Source organism: Centropristis striata, chromosome 15, assembly GCF_030273125.1.
Source record: "Centropristis striata isolate RG_2023a ecotype Rhode Island chromosome 15, C.striata_1.0, whole genome shotgun sequence".
Classification (NCBI taxonomy): Eukaryota; Metazoa; Chordata; class Actinopteri; order Perciformes; family Serranidae; genus Centropristis; species Centropristis striata.
In genome coordinates this window covers 35,069,291-35,085,926 of record NC_081531.1, presented here as the reverse complement: position 1 = coordinate 35,085,926, position 16,636 = coordinate 35,069,291, and positions in this window count along the sequence as shown.

Genomic DNA, 16,636 nt, shown 5'->3' with positions numbered 1-16,636 from the left:
TCCCTCCCCCCCGAAACCCCCTCATGGACTTTGAAAAAGGCATGTTATTGAAGCATTAATAGAATGGATAGATTATGACATGTAACTTAAAAAGAGACTGTTTTATTTATTTGCATCCTGCTCCTGTGAAATGTTATACTCAGCATGCATGAAGATGAAAAATATAAAGAGATATGAACATAGTATCCCACTGTGGGAATATTGAAAGTGAATACCCGAGAGGCTCCAGAACTGCAGCAATAATAATATATAGTATGTGAAAAAAATATGTGAATAAATTATTATGCAAACAGAGATTTTGGCTGTGCTGTGTTTTCACAAGAAAAGTATGAATTATGCTGCTGTTTAACTTTAATCTGGATGTTGTGAGCGTTAAAGTTACTGTACTCAACTTTCACAAAAAACACATGACTCTCACCACTGACATCACAAGCAAACAAGGAGGAACTGTACAATGAAGAAGAAGAAAAAAATTCTGGCAGCAAAAGTTGCCAAACAACTGTAAATTATTTTACAGAATTCCTTTGAATATACGGATAATATACATAAAATATAGATTAAAGTTTATACTGTATTTTAAGTGTTTTTACAGTTTTTTCAAAAAAACTAAGGGGGAAATGGACCAACGACTGTGCAAGATGGGCAATTTGGCGGCCATTTTGATATGCAAATGAGAAGGTCAAAAACTCAAATGTTTGTTTGGGAACCATTTTTTTTGGACTCAGCACCCTTGAAATATGTAAAGTAGGCCGGTTCCTGACTTGTACCCATAAATGCTCCTCACTTCTTATAGAAGGCTTTTCTTCTGAAATCCGTCTAGACTATAATAACAACCTGGTCTCACAGGAATCCGTGAAACTGACACGGATTTCGCTACAATGCAAGTTAATGACAGTCATATCCCGTGGCTATTCCAACATACAAAGTGATTATGTACATTCTCTGAGTGAATATTTAGAAAATAAAACAAATATTTCTCGCTAGAAATGTGATCAAAATCCATTTTTATGCAGAAACTAAGTCAAAATATTGATTTTTTTCACAAAAAATGAGAGAACTGTCCACCATGTTTTTTGTTCTGACCGCCGGGACCTTGAAAGTCACGTGACTTGGAACAAACCAATAGGAACAAATATCCATGGAATAGCCACGGGATATGACTATATATTATTATTATATATTAACTTGCATTGTAGCGAAGTCCGTGTCAGTTTCACGGAAATTTGAGTGATTCCGTGGCTATTCCACGGATTCCTGTGAGACCAGGTTCCTAATAATGATGCAGACGTATTTTAATTGGCGTTATCGGAAACCATGGTTCGTTTCATGCAGACACTAAAGGCTGTTGTGTTTCTATATGTTCTATATGTTACGCATTGACCAAACATCAGTGTGTGACCAGCTGAGAGTGAGAATGTGTGAACATGCAGTAACATAAAATATACAGTCGCTCTCTGTGCCATTATACATGTACAACACAGCGCAGAACTGATTCAATGCCAACATTCATTATTCAATGCAGAGAGATGATACATCTCTGAGAAATACATAAGTGCACTTCGCTTGATAAATTATAGATATTTAACCCGTATTTCCACGATATAAAACTCCCGATTAATCATGCAAGAACTCTCCATTATGCTGTTGCTCATTTTTACAGTAAAATGTTGCTCACGCTGTTGTTTTCTCAGGCTTAACGTGACTTGTAGGCAGGTAAGTTATTAGAGCGGAGCAGATCATTCCAGTAATGAGCGAGGTTACTGGGGGAGAGCGGAGAGATGTGAGGGGGCGGTGAACCTTTTAGCGTTATTAAAGCTTCAGGCGTCATGTCGCCGTGTCCGAGGGAACGCTGACAGCACGCTGGGACGAGGAAAAGAAGACGTGGAGGGACGAGGTGTGTTCATAAAGCTGATTGTCTGATAGGATGTAGAGTAATGAATTTCATGGCTGTTCATTCACTTAAAGGCCCTCGCGGTCTTCTTATTGACATGTGGGTTTCCACCATTGACTCTCTGCTGCATGTGATATACATCATCATCATCATCAGAAATTTTATTGAGTAGGATAAACCCATTGAGAGGAATCCTCTCGTTTCCGAGGGGGTCCTAAAGTACATTACAAAACAAAACACTCAACAATTTCAACCTGGTCTCACAGAAATCCGTGAAATAGCCACGGATTTCGCTTAACTCAAAATCCGTGGAATAGCCACGGATTCGCTCAAATTTCCGTGAAACTGACACGGATTTCGCTACAATGCAAGTTAATGCCAGTCATATCCCGTGGCTATTCCAACATACAAAGTGATTATGTACATTCACTGAGTGAATATTTAGAAAATAAAACATATATTTCTCGCTAGAAATGTGATCAAAATCCATTTTTATGCAGAAACTAAGTCAAAATATTGATTTTTCACTAAAAATGAGAGAACTGTCCGCCATGTTTTTTATTCTGACCGCCGGGACCTTGAAAGTCACGTGACTTGGAACAAACCAATAGCCACGGGATATGACTGTCATTAACTTGCATTGTAGCGAAATCCGTGTCAGTTTCAAGGAAATTTGAGCGATTCCGTGGCTATTCCACGGATTTTGAGTTAAGCGAAATCCGTGGCTATTTCACGGATTTCTGTGAGACCAGGTTCACAATTTACAGACATACAACAACAAAGACAACAGGCATCAACACAAACATAGCAAACAAAAAATGAACACAAGAATAATCACAACCTATCAATGGCCACAAGTTGTCCATAACATTAGCCTAGTAAAAATGAAAGAAGTAACAAATGAAAATGAAAAAAGAAAATGAAAATGAAAGAAGTAAAAAATATGACATAATATTATCTGAAACATGTGCAGTTTAACTCAAAATAAGAAGACAGGGCATATTTAAAACTATGAAAAGACGTCAATGGTCGTATGTTTAAAGGAAGATTATTATTATTTTTTACATTAAATTTAAAGTTTTAAAGTTAAACAGAAAGTTGCCCTAATTTTACATTCAGCAATATGTTGTGTGGGTTTTTTTTTTTTTTTTTTTTTAACATAGAATTCACTGTAATTTAATAATAATATTATCTGAAACATGTGCAGTTTAGCTCAAAATAAGAAGACAGGGCATATTTAAAACTATGAAAAGACGTCAATGATCGTATGTTTAAAGGAAGAGTATTATTTTATTTTATTATTATATGGATCGTATGTTTAAAGGAAGATTATTCCAGTCCGATGGCGCTTTGAACTCAAATACTTTTTTACCAATTGTTTTGTTCACTGTAGGAATGAAAAAGAAGTACTGAGATGAGTGTCGTAATTGATATGTTGAGGAATATGGAATCAAAAATTGTCGTAAATAGACAGGATAATTGCAATGTATACATTTAAAAATAAACTGTAGCCAGTGAATATGTCTTCTTATTTTGAGTGTGGGCCATTTGAGTGTGTTATACACTGTAAAACTTTTTACTGTAAAATTACAGTAAATTACTGGCAGCAGTTTCGCCAGTAAGTTACTGTAAAATGTGTAGTACCTCTACTGTTTTATAGAAATACAGGTCTGTTTACTGACAAACTGTCTCGTAACGCAGAAAAAAAATGGCATGACATTTAAATGTTTAACTCTAAATTATGTTACAACTAATCTATTTAAACTCTATATTAGGATTGCTGGAAAAACAAAACACTGTGATTATTTCAGCCCAGACAAAAAATAAATAAAATAAAACTTGTCTTCTTTTCGAAAAAAAAGACTTTATTTTCCTGACATGCTCAGCTGAAAACAGTAAATTCCTAAAAAAAAAAATATATAATTTTGATCGTTGGAATGCCTGAGCCTGATCATGATAACTCCCACAATGCATTGTTTTCACAGCAATATACTGTACAATCATAATACAGCAAGTTACTGTTAGAATTTGACTGTAAATTTACAGCAAAGTCTTACAGTGTACATGATACAGTGATGAGTGTAAAATAAACAACCAAGAACAAATCTACATAGACAGTTATATGCTGTGTTGAGGGGTAGAAGATTGGTTTTAGATGCATTTAGATAAACTACATAAGCGTAATACATGCACATCAACAGCCACACGGTATGAGAGCGTCAGTGAGAGACAATCAATGCCTAAACAAAAGCATTTCTGAGGATGTAGCCAGGCCAGTTGCTGTGGTGACAGGAGGACAGTAATGATGTTAAGCACCACAGAGACTCCAGGAGTGAAGGGCAGAAACAGCACTGCAGCAGCAGCACGGCAACCTGCACGGCAACCTGCACAACACACTCAGTACGGACTCATTCATGGTGAAAGTTACGCACTGCTGCTGCAGAACTAAATAACACCTGAGTACAGAGATTAGCTGCTGAATATAGTGGCTGTAGTTATCATGATGCAGAGCCTAAAACCCTATAATATTAACCCTATAGCAGGGGTCTCAAACTCAAATTACCTGGGGGCCGCTGGAGGCAGTATCAAAATGACCAAAAAAAGACCAAATTACAGAAAAAGACAAAATGACTGAAAAAACACTACATTACGTTAAAAAAATTACGTTAAAAAGACACAAAATGACCCAAAAAAATACACAAAGTGACCAAAAAGACACAAAATGATAGAAAAAAACTAAATTACTTAAAAAAAGACACACAATTACCAAAAAAGACACAAAATTATTAAAAAAAGACAAAATTACCCCATAAAAGTAATAAAAGGGACCTTCCACACACAACATGGTAAAGTGCCATTCATATAAAACTCACATTAAACTTTCATATCAAGGTGGGGGCCACAAAATATCGTGACGAGGGCCGCAATTGGCCCGCGGGCCGCGAGTTTGAGACCCCTGCCCTATAGTATACCAACCTGGTCTCACAGGAATCCGTGAAATAGCCACAGATTCGCTTCACTCAAAATCCGTGGAATAGCCACGGAATCACTCAAATTTCCGTGAAACTGACACGGATTTCGCTACACTGTAAAAAATGTTTGTTTAAATTACAGTAAAAAACTGTCAAATTGCATCAGAAATAGGTCGTAAAATTAGACATTGTACATCACCGTAGCAGATACTTTTAATTACTGTAAATCAAACAATAGTATAAAACTTTAAATTCTACCGCCATAAACTGTAGAAAACACACAGTTTTGCTGTAAAAATATAAAATTTTCATGTAAAGTTAATGGAGAAATACCATGATGAAACAATTATCCTAAAAGTAATGGGATTATTCTGTATAAATTACAGTTTTTGCTGATATTTACATTTACATACGCTCACTGTATTTTTTTACGGTGATGTTCTGGCAACCACAGCTGCCGGTATTTTACCGTAAATTAAACAGATTTTTTTTTACAGTGTACTATGCAAGTTAATGCCAGTCATATCCCGTGGCTATTCCAACATACAAAGTGATTATGTACATTCACTGAGTGAATATTTAGAAAATAAAACATATATTTCTTGCTAGAAATGTGATCAAAATCCATTTTTATGCAGAAACTAAGTCAAAATATTGATTTTTTCACTAAAAATGAGAGAACTGTCCGCCATGTTTTTTATTCTGACTGCTGGGACCTTGAAAGTCACGTGACTTGGAACAAACCAATAGGAACAAATATCCATGGAATAGCCACGGGATATGACTGTCATTAACTTGCATTGTAGCGAAATCCGTGTCAGTTTCACGGAAATTTGAGTGATTCCGTGGCTATTCCACGGATTTTGAGTTAAGCAAATCTGTGGCTATTCCACGGATTCCTGTGAGACCAGGTTCTATTATACATATAAACCTCAAAGCTGTTGGAGGGCATTTTTTGTTCTTTTTACATCTTACTCACTGTAGCCTCGTATTTCACTGCAATATATAAAATAAATATAAAATTCCTGCAGCTCTATGGAATCAGCACAATCATGGCTAGAATTGGAAACAACAAAATTTCTCTTGTGCAGAATAACACAGTTATAATAAAATTGGGTCTCCACATGCTATACATAATGAACTATTACAACCTCTACTGTCCTTTCCCCTCTGATCTGTGTAAACAGATTTTCAGTGAATATTGAGGTGCTGTGACCAATACAGTAATATAAAGCTAAACTTGTGTGGCGGCTCACTTACTTCTGGCCTCTTATTTAAACCTCTGAACCCCAACAAGCTGTTTCAGGGCATTTTTTAGCTCTTGCTACATTTTACTCACTGTGGCCTTGTATTTCACTGCAATATATAAAACATAGAAGTCCTGCAGCTCTATGGAATCAGCACAATCATGACTACAAGCTGGAACAACTTAAAAAATGTCTGAAATAGTTGAATAATTTACACATACAACACTTTTCCAAGTGCCCACAAGTGTCAAAAAACAACAACCTGGGTCTCCACATGCTATACATAATGAACTATTTGCATTTTTACAGCCTCTCCTGTCCTCTCCTCTCGGCTCTGTGTAAACAGATTTTCAGTAAATATTTGTCACGTGACCGTTCGTCTCAGCAGAATCAATCATGGCTTCACAGTGTCGCTGAGGAGCAGAATTTAATGTTTTTAGCAGGATCTAGTTATTCCACACAGTTTATTTTTAGCCACATTTTAAATGGGACATGTAGAATAAAGTGATTTTGACAGAAATCTCACAATTTTAAGCTTCATTTTGGTTTCTTTTTCTAAGAGATACTTTTGTAACTTATGGTGCATTCAATGACTGACAGAAAGGCCACATTACGACAATAATGCCTGTTTTTACAGTTTCTTTCTATGATAAATGGTGTGTTTTTGGCGACCGTTTATAGAAATAACAGGATTTTTAACAGGATCTAGTTATTACAAATGCTATATTTTTGGCACCGTTTTAAATGAGACATGTGGAATAAAATTAGATTTTGACAGAAATATCACAATTCTAAGCTTCATTTTGGTAATTTTTGTAACATGTGATCCGTTTGAGGACTGTCGAAAAGTTAAAATTTGGACAATAATGCCTGTTTTCACAATTTCTTTCTATGATAAATGCCACTCTTTTAAAGAAGACATACATTTCAATTGGCAGGATGGTGAGGTAAGCTGACATAACAGTCGTGACTGGATATTCAATATTTGGCATTGAAGAAGTCACAGTTTTAAATAATACCGTCAGACAAAATGTGCACATTGTCTGCTCCAAATATCACATTTTCAGGATTACCAACTGGGTGAGGTGTCAAACCAGCATCAGAAGAGATATAAAAGGAGATAATGAAAGCTTTGTGAGCTGTCAGAAAAAGATGTATCCGTTTTTTTGTCAGCACACTCTTTGAAAAAGGCGACAAAAGGGAGGAATCGAGGTCAGAGACAGTTTATGAAGTGTGATGAAGGGCTTTCCCTCGCTACTCGAGCTTCAGCAGCTCTGACAGATAAAGATCCAGGTGGGGAAGCCGGAGCAGGCGCACATGAAAGAGGACAGAGAAGGTCAGAGGAAGGCAGGAGGCCAGGATAAAATGTGGAGGTGTAAAGAGAGAGAGGAATGAGTCAGGTGGAGGAGGAGAGGACCAGATGGAGACAGAGAGAGAGGAAGGGAGGAGAGACTGTGACTGTGACTCTTTTTTGGTCATTTTGTGTCTTTTTTTTTAGACATTTTGTATCTTTTTTGGTCATTTTGTGTCTTTATTTGGTCATTTTGTGTCTTTTTTGGTCATTTTGTGTCTTTATTTGGTCATTTTGTGTCTTTTTTGGTCATTTTGTGTCTTTTTTGGTCATTTTGTGTCTTTTTTGGTCATTTTGTGTCTTTTTTTTAGTCATTTTGTATCTTTTTTGGTCATTTTGTGTCTTTTTTTAGACATTTTGTGTCTTTTTTAATTATTTTGTGGTCAATTTGTGTCTTTTTTTGGTCATTTTGTGTCTTTTTTTTGTCATTTTGTGTCTTTATTTGGTCATTTTGTGTCTTTTTTGGTCATTTTGTGTCTTTTTTGGTAATTTTGTGTCTTTATTTGGTCATTTTGTGTCTTTTTTGGTCATTTTGTGTCTTTTTTGGTAATTTTGTGTCTTTATTTGGTCATTTTGTGTCTTTTTTGGTCATTTTGTGTCTTTTTTTAGACATTTTATGTCTTTTTTTGGTCATTTTGTGTCTTTTTTTAGTCATTTTGTATCTTTTTTGGTCATTTTGTGTCTTTTTTGGTAATTTTGTGTCTTTATTTGGTCATTTTGTGTCTTTTTTGGTCACTTTGTGTCTTTTTTGTCATTTTGTGTCTTTTTTCATCATTTTGTGGTCAATTTGTGTCTTTTTTTGGTCATTTTGTTTCTTTTTTGGTCATTTTGTGTCTTTTTTTAGACATTTTGTGTCTTTTTTTGGTCATTTTGTGTCTTTTTTGTCATTTTGTGGTCAATTTGTGTCTTTTTTTGGTCATTTTGTGTCTTTTTTTTAGACATTTTGTGTCTTTATTTGGTCATTTTGTGTCTTTTTTGGTCATTTTGTGTCTTTTTTGGTCATTTTGTGTCTTTTTTGGTCATTTTGTGTCTTTTTTTGGTAATTTTGTGTCTTTATTTGGTAATTTTGTGTCTTTTTTGGTCATTTTGTGTCTTTTTTGTCATTTTGTGGTCAATTTGTGTCTTTTTTTGGTCATTTTGTGTCTTTTTTTTAGACATTTTGTGTCTTTTTTTGTCATTTTGTGTCTTTTTTTAGTCATTTTGTATCTTTTTTGGTCATTTTGTGTCTTTTTTGGTCATTTTGTGTCTTTTTTGGTCATTTTGTGTCTTTTTTTTAGTCATTTTGTATCTTTTTTGGTCATTTTGTGTCTTTTTTGGTAATTTTGTGTCTTTATTTGGTCATTTTGTGTCTTTTTTGGTCATTTTGTGTCTTTTTTGATCATTTTGTGGTCAATTTGTGTCTTTTTTTGGTCATTTTGTTTCTTTTTTGGTCATTTTGTGTCTTCTTTTTAAGACATTTTGTGTCTTTTTTTGGTCATTTTGTTTCCTTTTTTGGTCATTTTGTGTCTTTTTTTAAGACATTTTGTACCTTTTTTTTGGTCAGTGTTGAGTGACGGTTTTGTTTATAACATATAGAAGCACCTGCATACAGTATCTCTATTGTTCACAGTCCAGTTAGGTTATTACTGGCTGCCAGTGCAATACACTGTCACTGCATAATGTGGCTTACAGCTGAAGGGGAGGAGAGGCAGTAAAATAGCTCTGCTGTAACACTGCACATCTTTTTTTCACTAATGATTTATGTCATTATAACTGTGTTATTCTGCGATAAAGACATTTTTCAAGTTTTTCCACTAAATTCTGGGTTCCTCGGTGACACCAAGCCATGATTGTTTCTGATGAGATGACAGTCACACAACAAATACCGAACTTTCCAACAGTCCTTGAACGGATCATAGGTTACGGAAGCTTCTATTAGAAAAAGTGACAAAAAAGAAGCTTAAAATTGTGATATTTCTGTCAAAATCACTTTATTCTAGACGCCAAAAATAGACTGTGCCAAGCATCACGCAAGGATACCGAGTCACTTACGGAGAGCAGAATGGAGACTGACACAAATTGATGGGCCGAGACATTAAGAGGCTACAAGTGGAGCAGGCTCCAGAGAGGAATAAGCCAACTCCAATTTCATCTTTATGAATGAGTGAAGAGGCAGAGAGGGGGAATATACGAGAAACACGGGAGAGGAATAATGAAATGATTCCTCGCTTATTGCCGTCTTATCACGAGGATAGTAATGGATCAGCTGTGCAGAGGAGGTCGCACAGCTGATGAAAATTTGATGAGGAGGCAAAGGTGAATCCTTGCAAATGGAGCGTCAATCTGAGAACACAGAACAGAGAAAATAATATATACTTTATTAAATTACATTTATTTACAGAAGGTCAAGGTCAGCTGAACATCCTTTCTGACGGACCTGAGCAGGGGAACATGCAAGTTCTTTATTCAAACTGTGTAATGCAGACCTGGGCATTGGGCTTTTATTTTGAAAAAAAAAAAAGCAAACATTATCATTAGCACTAGAGCTAACAAGCACTTTTACGATAGTTAAGACAACAAATATAGCCACTAATATGTATGACAGAATAAAATAAACTTTAACAAACCTTGTGTCCTGTCAGTCAGCCACTATAGAAGCATTTTGATACTTTCTATCAACTTTATATGAATTACTACGCACTCGTTATTATTTACCGTTCGTTTTTCATTTAACCGTTCTACCGGTTATTTCCTGTCACTACCTTTCAAAATGAAAGCACCCGTTTTACACTGGACGGCACCTTTTCAAAAATAAAAGCATCACAACATTGTAAAACACCTTGAAAATGTACAAACATGAAAAACAAGCTATATAATACAAAAACATAAATATGAACCTTGCTAAAGGTCATTTACAGTTGTGTTTAATATAAATGGAAACGTGATATAGTGATTGGAGTATTTACTACTTTTTACTGCTGTATTTGATTTACTCCACATTAACAGTCTTATCATAACATGTATTCTTATCAGTAGCAGCTCAAAACCAGATAATTTACTGTATTTTATAAAGTGATTACATTAATATTGAGCAGAATTTAGTTCAGAGTTTTGGTCCGGCCCCTGCAACCTTCGTGATATTGGTCATGTGGCCCCTTGGGAAAATTAATTGCCCACCCCTGGTGTAATGGGTTAGGGTTTGATATTTGGTGGTTTGTGTGGAAAGTAAGTTGCATGTTCTTGTGCACATAGAGTGTAAATTCACTGTATAGAAAGCGAAGAAAATTGATCATTGCAGAAAATAAGCTCTGTGGCAAACACACGTTTCCGATGCTGACACGTTTTGTTCAGCAGGATAATCTTCACAAATGAACACCACTTTAATGATGTTTTAGTAAGTGCTAATGGAGCCGACAGAAGTAGAAAAACAACACGTCCCCATGACTTGAACGTTACTACCGTTAGCTTCAGATCTACAACGTCATTTAGCAGACGCTTTTATCCAAAGCGAATGTCATTATAACTGTGTTATTCTGAACAAAATACACTTTTGAGTTGTCACACTTCTAGCCATGATTGTGCTGATTCCAAAGCAGTCAAATACAAGGCCACAGTGATAATAATGTAAAACGAGCAAGAAACAACCTGAAATAGCTTTGGGTTAAGAGGGTTCATTTATCTTTAGGAACTTGCTGTGTGTCGGACAGATTTAGCAGTTTATTTCTAAAATATCCACCAACAACCTCTTGACAAACTCGGTTATAAACTTAGTACAAATCTGACTCTAATGCAGCACTTCTGGTGATTTTGCTTCATGACATGGAGGACAAACTGAAGACTATATTGTCCTATTTTTTTTAGATTCAGTTCTAATTTTGTATACTTAAGATGACAGGGAGTGTCCAAAAATAAAGCCAACAATAATCTTTTCAGCAATTACTCAGATTGCACTTTCAGCCCTTTTAAGTGGTCACCAAGACGTCAGAAAAAAGGAGAAAGATTGGCACTGTAAGCAAGTTAGTAAGCTGGAGAGTTACTCTATCTGACATGTGCAGCTGAAAAGCAAAAATATCCTCCGCTGCTGAAGAATGACGTGTGAGGTGGACATATCTCAACACACACACACACACACACACACACACACACATTTTTGTACTTCTATCTCTGTGAGGACCCTCATTGGAACAGTGAATTCCCTTGCAAGGTTATAATAGTTTTGGATTTTTCATCAGTTTTAGTTTTAAATTTGTTGTGAATTTTTGTTTTCAAATTCAGTTAGTTTTAGTTAGTTTTTAGAGTGAGTTTGCTAGTTTTAGTTTAGTATTTATTTTTGAAATGCTTTAGTTTTTATTAGTTGTAGTTTTTTGTAACGGGGTATTTGTTGGGTGGGAGATTAAAAGAGGTCACAGTAAATTTTTGCCTTTATTTCCTTTGTCTGATCCATCTTCATTATGTATGAAAAAAAGTTGACAGAGACGAAAATGAAGGACATTTTCACTATAATTTTAGTTAGTTTTGTAACCACACAATACAGTTTCAGTTAATTATCATTATCATGTAACCTTTAATCCTGAAAACAAAGTCTGAAATCTCAAAAAGCCTTTAAAGAAGTGAGGACCGGCTGAAATGTCCTCACTTTGCAAAAATGTCCTCACAATGTTGGTTAAAAACGTGTTGTGGTCCTCACTATGTAGGAAGAACAAGAACACACACACACACACACACACACACACACACACACACACACACACACATGTACATCAAGACCGCTCCCCGCATATTTTTTATAGATCCTGCTTAAGAAGACCTAATCCTGCACTCAGAGCACCTAAACCTGCATCACGTGTAATGACACTCTTTCATTTCTTGCCTGGTGATTTTACGGGTTTATGATGTAAGAAGTCATGAGTCATTGATGCAGATTTTAGTTTTCTAATCCTGCACGGCTGTGAGTTCTACTGTCAAACTTAAAGTCTGTATTAGAGAAGTGGACGTAGCCTCAGGGCTGGAAAGTAAAGTGCCCCTGAAACTGTATGTTTTCAAAAATACACCATTTGTTGGTTTAAAAATAAACCGGTAAAAACAGGCATTATCAATTATTAAAATTTGAACTTTTCCTACAGTCCTTTGACATAAGTTTCTGGTTCACTTTATTCTACATGTCGCATTTAAAAAGTTTCATAAATAAAATGTTTGTAATAACTAGATCCTGTTAAAAACATTAAATTCTGCTCCTCAGTGACACTGTGAAGTCATGATTGATTCTGCTGAGACCAACGGTCACACATATATATATATATATATATACATATATATGTGTGTGTGTGTGTGTGTGTGTGTGTGTGCGCAAAAGCTCTTCAGAATGAAACAGATCACTTTTGATACATATATGTTTTTATATTTTTTTATTTTTAATATTAAAACATACAACAATCGATTTTTCACTAATTTCTAGTATATGTGCAATAAAAATAGTCTCAGGAAAAACCCTATGTGCAATATCAATAATAATGAACGTTCAATAGCAGCCATGTAAGTATCTTGTGTATATAATGTGTATATATAATGTATGCATATGTAAGTATATAATGTATGTTTTTATGCAAATGTATTTTAACATTCTTTGTAACTCCCCCGTCTGTATCTTAAGCTGTTATGACGACTGAATTTCCTCACTGCAGGATAAATAAAGTCTTATTTTATTTAAAGGTTTGCACACAAATCCAAAAACACTGAGCTGTGTACACAGAGCTTCTGCTCACTCAGCCCATCCCCCACACATGCACCTCTGCCTCCTGGATCAATAAACAGAGGTCACATAAATTAAGTCGAAGTCTAATCTTATTTTGTAATTGCAGCAGATAGCATGTAGTTGACATCCATCAGCAGTGTGCAGGGAAGTCAAGTTGCAGAGAATGCAGATGTTCTCGCTGCAGGTGAGCTTTGAAATGTGACATTTTACAAAAACCTTGGCATGCAGTCACATCTCTAAAGGTAGAGGGTGCACTCATCTGATTCAGGCTAGAAGGTAAACAAGAATTACCTGATTACTGCACTGAGAGAACACCAGCTCCACCTTGAACATGTGAATTGCACTGTAGACCTTTTTTTTTTCCTGCACAGCTGCTTCCCGTCTCATGGCATTATTAGAGGGGGGAAGTGGAGAGCAGAAGATTTATATGGACATTTAGGGGTCACAGTTTAGAGGCTGAGTGTCAGCAGAGTCAATGGTCTGTTCAGTGGTTAGATCACACTGAAACACAGCGCCACCTAGAGGATCAAACTGCACACTAAGGCCTCTAGTGTGAGAAAACATACATGCAATACATGCAACATACATCCCCTAAAATCACACTGAGGGTATAGGTTTGGATATTATTTTGGTTTTCTGAGTGGTGTGAAAGGGACCAGCCCCCCGCTTAAGATTGGAAGGTGTCTCGCTTTCTTTAAATATATATTTCTGTATTATTATAATTATATATTATATCATTTTACTTGTAATTACTTTATTTATATTTTTCATTTTATTTTTATATTGTTTATCATCTATTATTACATATTATATTATATATATTATATTATATTATATACTGTACTATTATTATTATTATTATATACCGTCTAGTCACTATAGCATTGTTGCCATCATATCACCAGTTTAATTATTACCATCATCTGCCAACCATCCTATCAACTGATGTTCTTCTTTTTTTAACTTCTTAAGTGTCCTTGTTCTATTCTGTGCTTTGTTTTCTATTGTTGTTTTTATTTATGCTACCTCAGTATTTTATTGTATTGTATTCTATTGTATATTATTGTACTTGAATACCGGACTGCTGTGAAAAATGAATTTCCCTTCGGGGATGAATAAAGTAAAGTAAGTATCTATCTATCTATCTATCTATCTATCTATCTATCTATCTATCTATCTATCTATCTATCTATCTATCTATCTATCTATCTATCTATCTATCTGTCTATCTATCTATCTATCTATCTATCTATCTATCTATCTATCTATCTATCTATCTATCTATCTATCTAATAAGTTTTTGACTTTGGCAAGCTTGTGTTTCTGTGCATATTATTAGAGCTATTTTGATTTACCCCATGTGAGGGAATATGAGTTGTGGGGGTTGGAGTTTTGTGCATATCCTCTGTAACCTGTTTGTGATAAAAAATATAATATAAAAAAAAAAACAACATTTACAGTAAAATAGTGTTTTACTGGATTAAAACTTTATATATACTATATTTTTTTCTACATTGAGTGCAAATGCCATAAAAGAAAAAAATTAATTACTTAAACCATGAAAATTATAGATTTTTTTTTACAGTATTATTCAATTGCTTAATGGTTTTTGAATGTTTGCAGCAAATTTTATGTAAAAATAAATAAATGAATGAATTAAGGCAACTTTCTGTTTTCTTACAGTAAAACTTTAAATTTAACGTGAAAAGTGTTTTAAAAATAAACTGTAAAAAAAACCATACACTTAACATCATATTAAAGTTATATATAGTTATATATAAAGTTATATATATATATATATGTATATATATATATATATATTCCCTTTTTCCCCTTTTTTCGTATTATCTATAAAATAACTTACTTTTTACATTCTTTTATTTCATATTAAAGTTATATATATATATATATATATATATATATATATATATATATATATATTCCCTTTTTCCCCTTTTTTCGTATTTCTAAAGGAATTATCTATAAAATAACTTACTTTTTACATTATTTTATTTTTTTTACAGTGCACCCAGCACAGATTCACAGACTCAAAGTGGAAACAAGGTTGTGAATAAATGAGGAATTCAAACAGATGTTCCCTGCCGTGTCTAGCTAGCATTTCATCCTAAAGGATCAGACTCTGCTATACCACCTGCAGTCTTAATCTAGATTTCTTTATTCATCCACATATCATCATCCCACCTCCCACTGATGCTCTGTGGCTGTGTGCATGTAAAGTCTAGATGAAAAGATGATCCTGCACATTGGTCCAAAACACTGCCTGTTTATTAACATTTACTGAAACACTTCTTTATCAGTTGTCGTAACTTGTGAGTTGCTTTTCTATCAGACGAGAAAAATCTGCAGGCCATTAAATATGAAATGTTCTATGCATGAAAACATGAAACTCAGTATGAGGAGAGCCAGTTTCAAGAACACAATCACGTTAGCATCTAGTTTCAAGCTGGCGTGTGGCCACAGGAGCTTTTACAGGAATATGCAAACACAATCAGGACCTCAGTCCCATGCCTAATAAAATGAATGAAGGCAATACATTAACAAAGGTTAAAAGGATAAGCAGCATCCTTGGCTTGCTTCCCAAAATTAAGATTTAATGATTTTTATTCTCTGATAATCATAAAGTAGGTAAAGCTACAAAGCAAAACATGTGCATGCAGCATGATTTTCATAATTCTAGCATCGTGACTTTAAAGCTTAAGGACAAACCAAAATTCCCTTTGTTTCAAAATTACATCTTTTAATTATTTAATTCTGGTTCCACAGCAAAGCAACGTAAGATCATAATTTAATAAACATAGTTTTGCAGGTTCTTGATCATAAAATGTATTGGTCTAAAAAGTCAGTATTTCTCAATTTTATGCATTCTGTGTGCAACACACTGCAGTAAAAGTAAAAAGTAAAAGGGTACAATTTATAATAACTCATCAATAAATGGTTAATTGATAGTGGACTATAGCAATGCTTCCATTAGTTTGACCTTATTACATTTTTCATCTGGGATCTATAAAAGGGTGGTAATAATATTTAGCTAAATACAATTTATAATTGCTTTACAGAGAATTTATTCAACATTGAACAAGGTATTATAATCATCAGTTGCATCAGTTGAATACATAATTAAAAATAACAATACTAATTATTTAAATTAATGTAACAATAAATAAATAAATGTAAAGTTAATAATGATGGTAATTAAAAAAGCTCATGTTTTGTCTCCTGGACATCGTGCTGAACTCGCTGTTTACCTATTTATGTTTTGACCAAAGACACTCTGATTATTTATAACTATATAAAAGTCAGAAACCACTGAGACATATTTATTTGGAGCATCAGAGATTGTTTTGGTTGCTTGCCCTAAAATAGGTTTGTACTTTAATTATTCAACTCTGAGGCTGAAAAACAACAAAAACCTGCACCACTTTT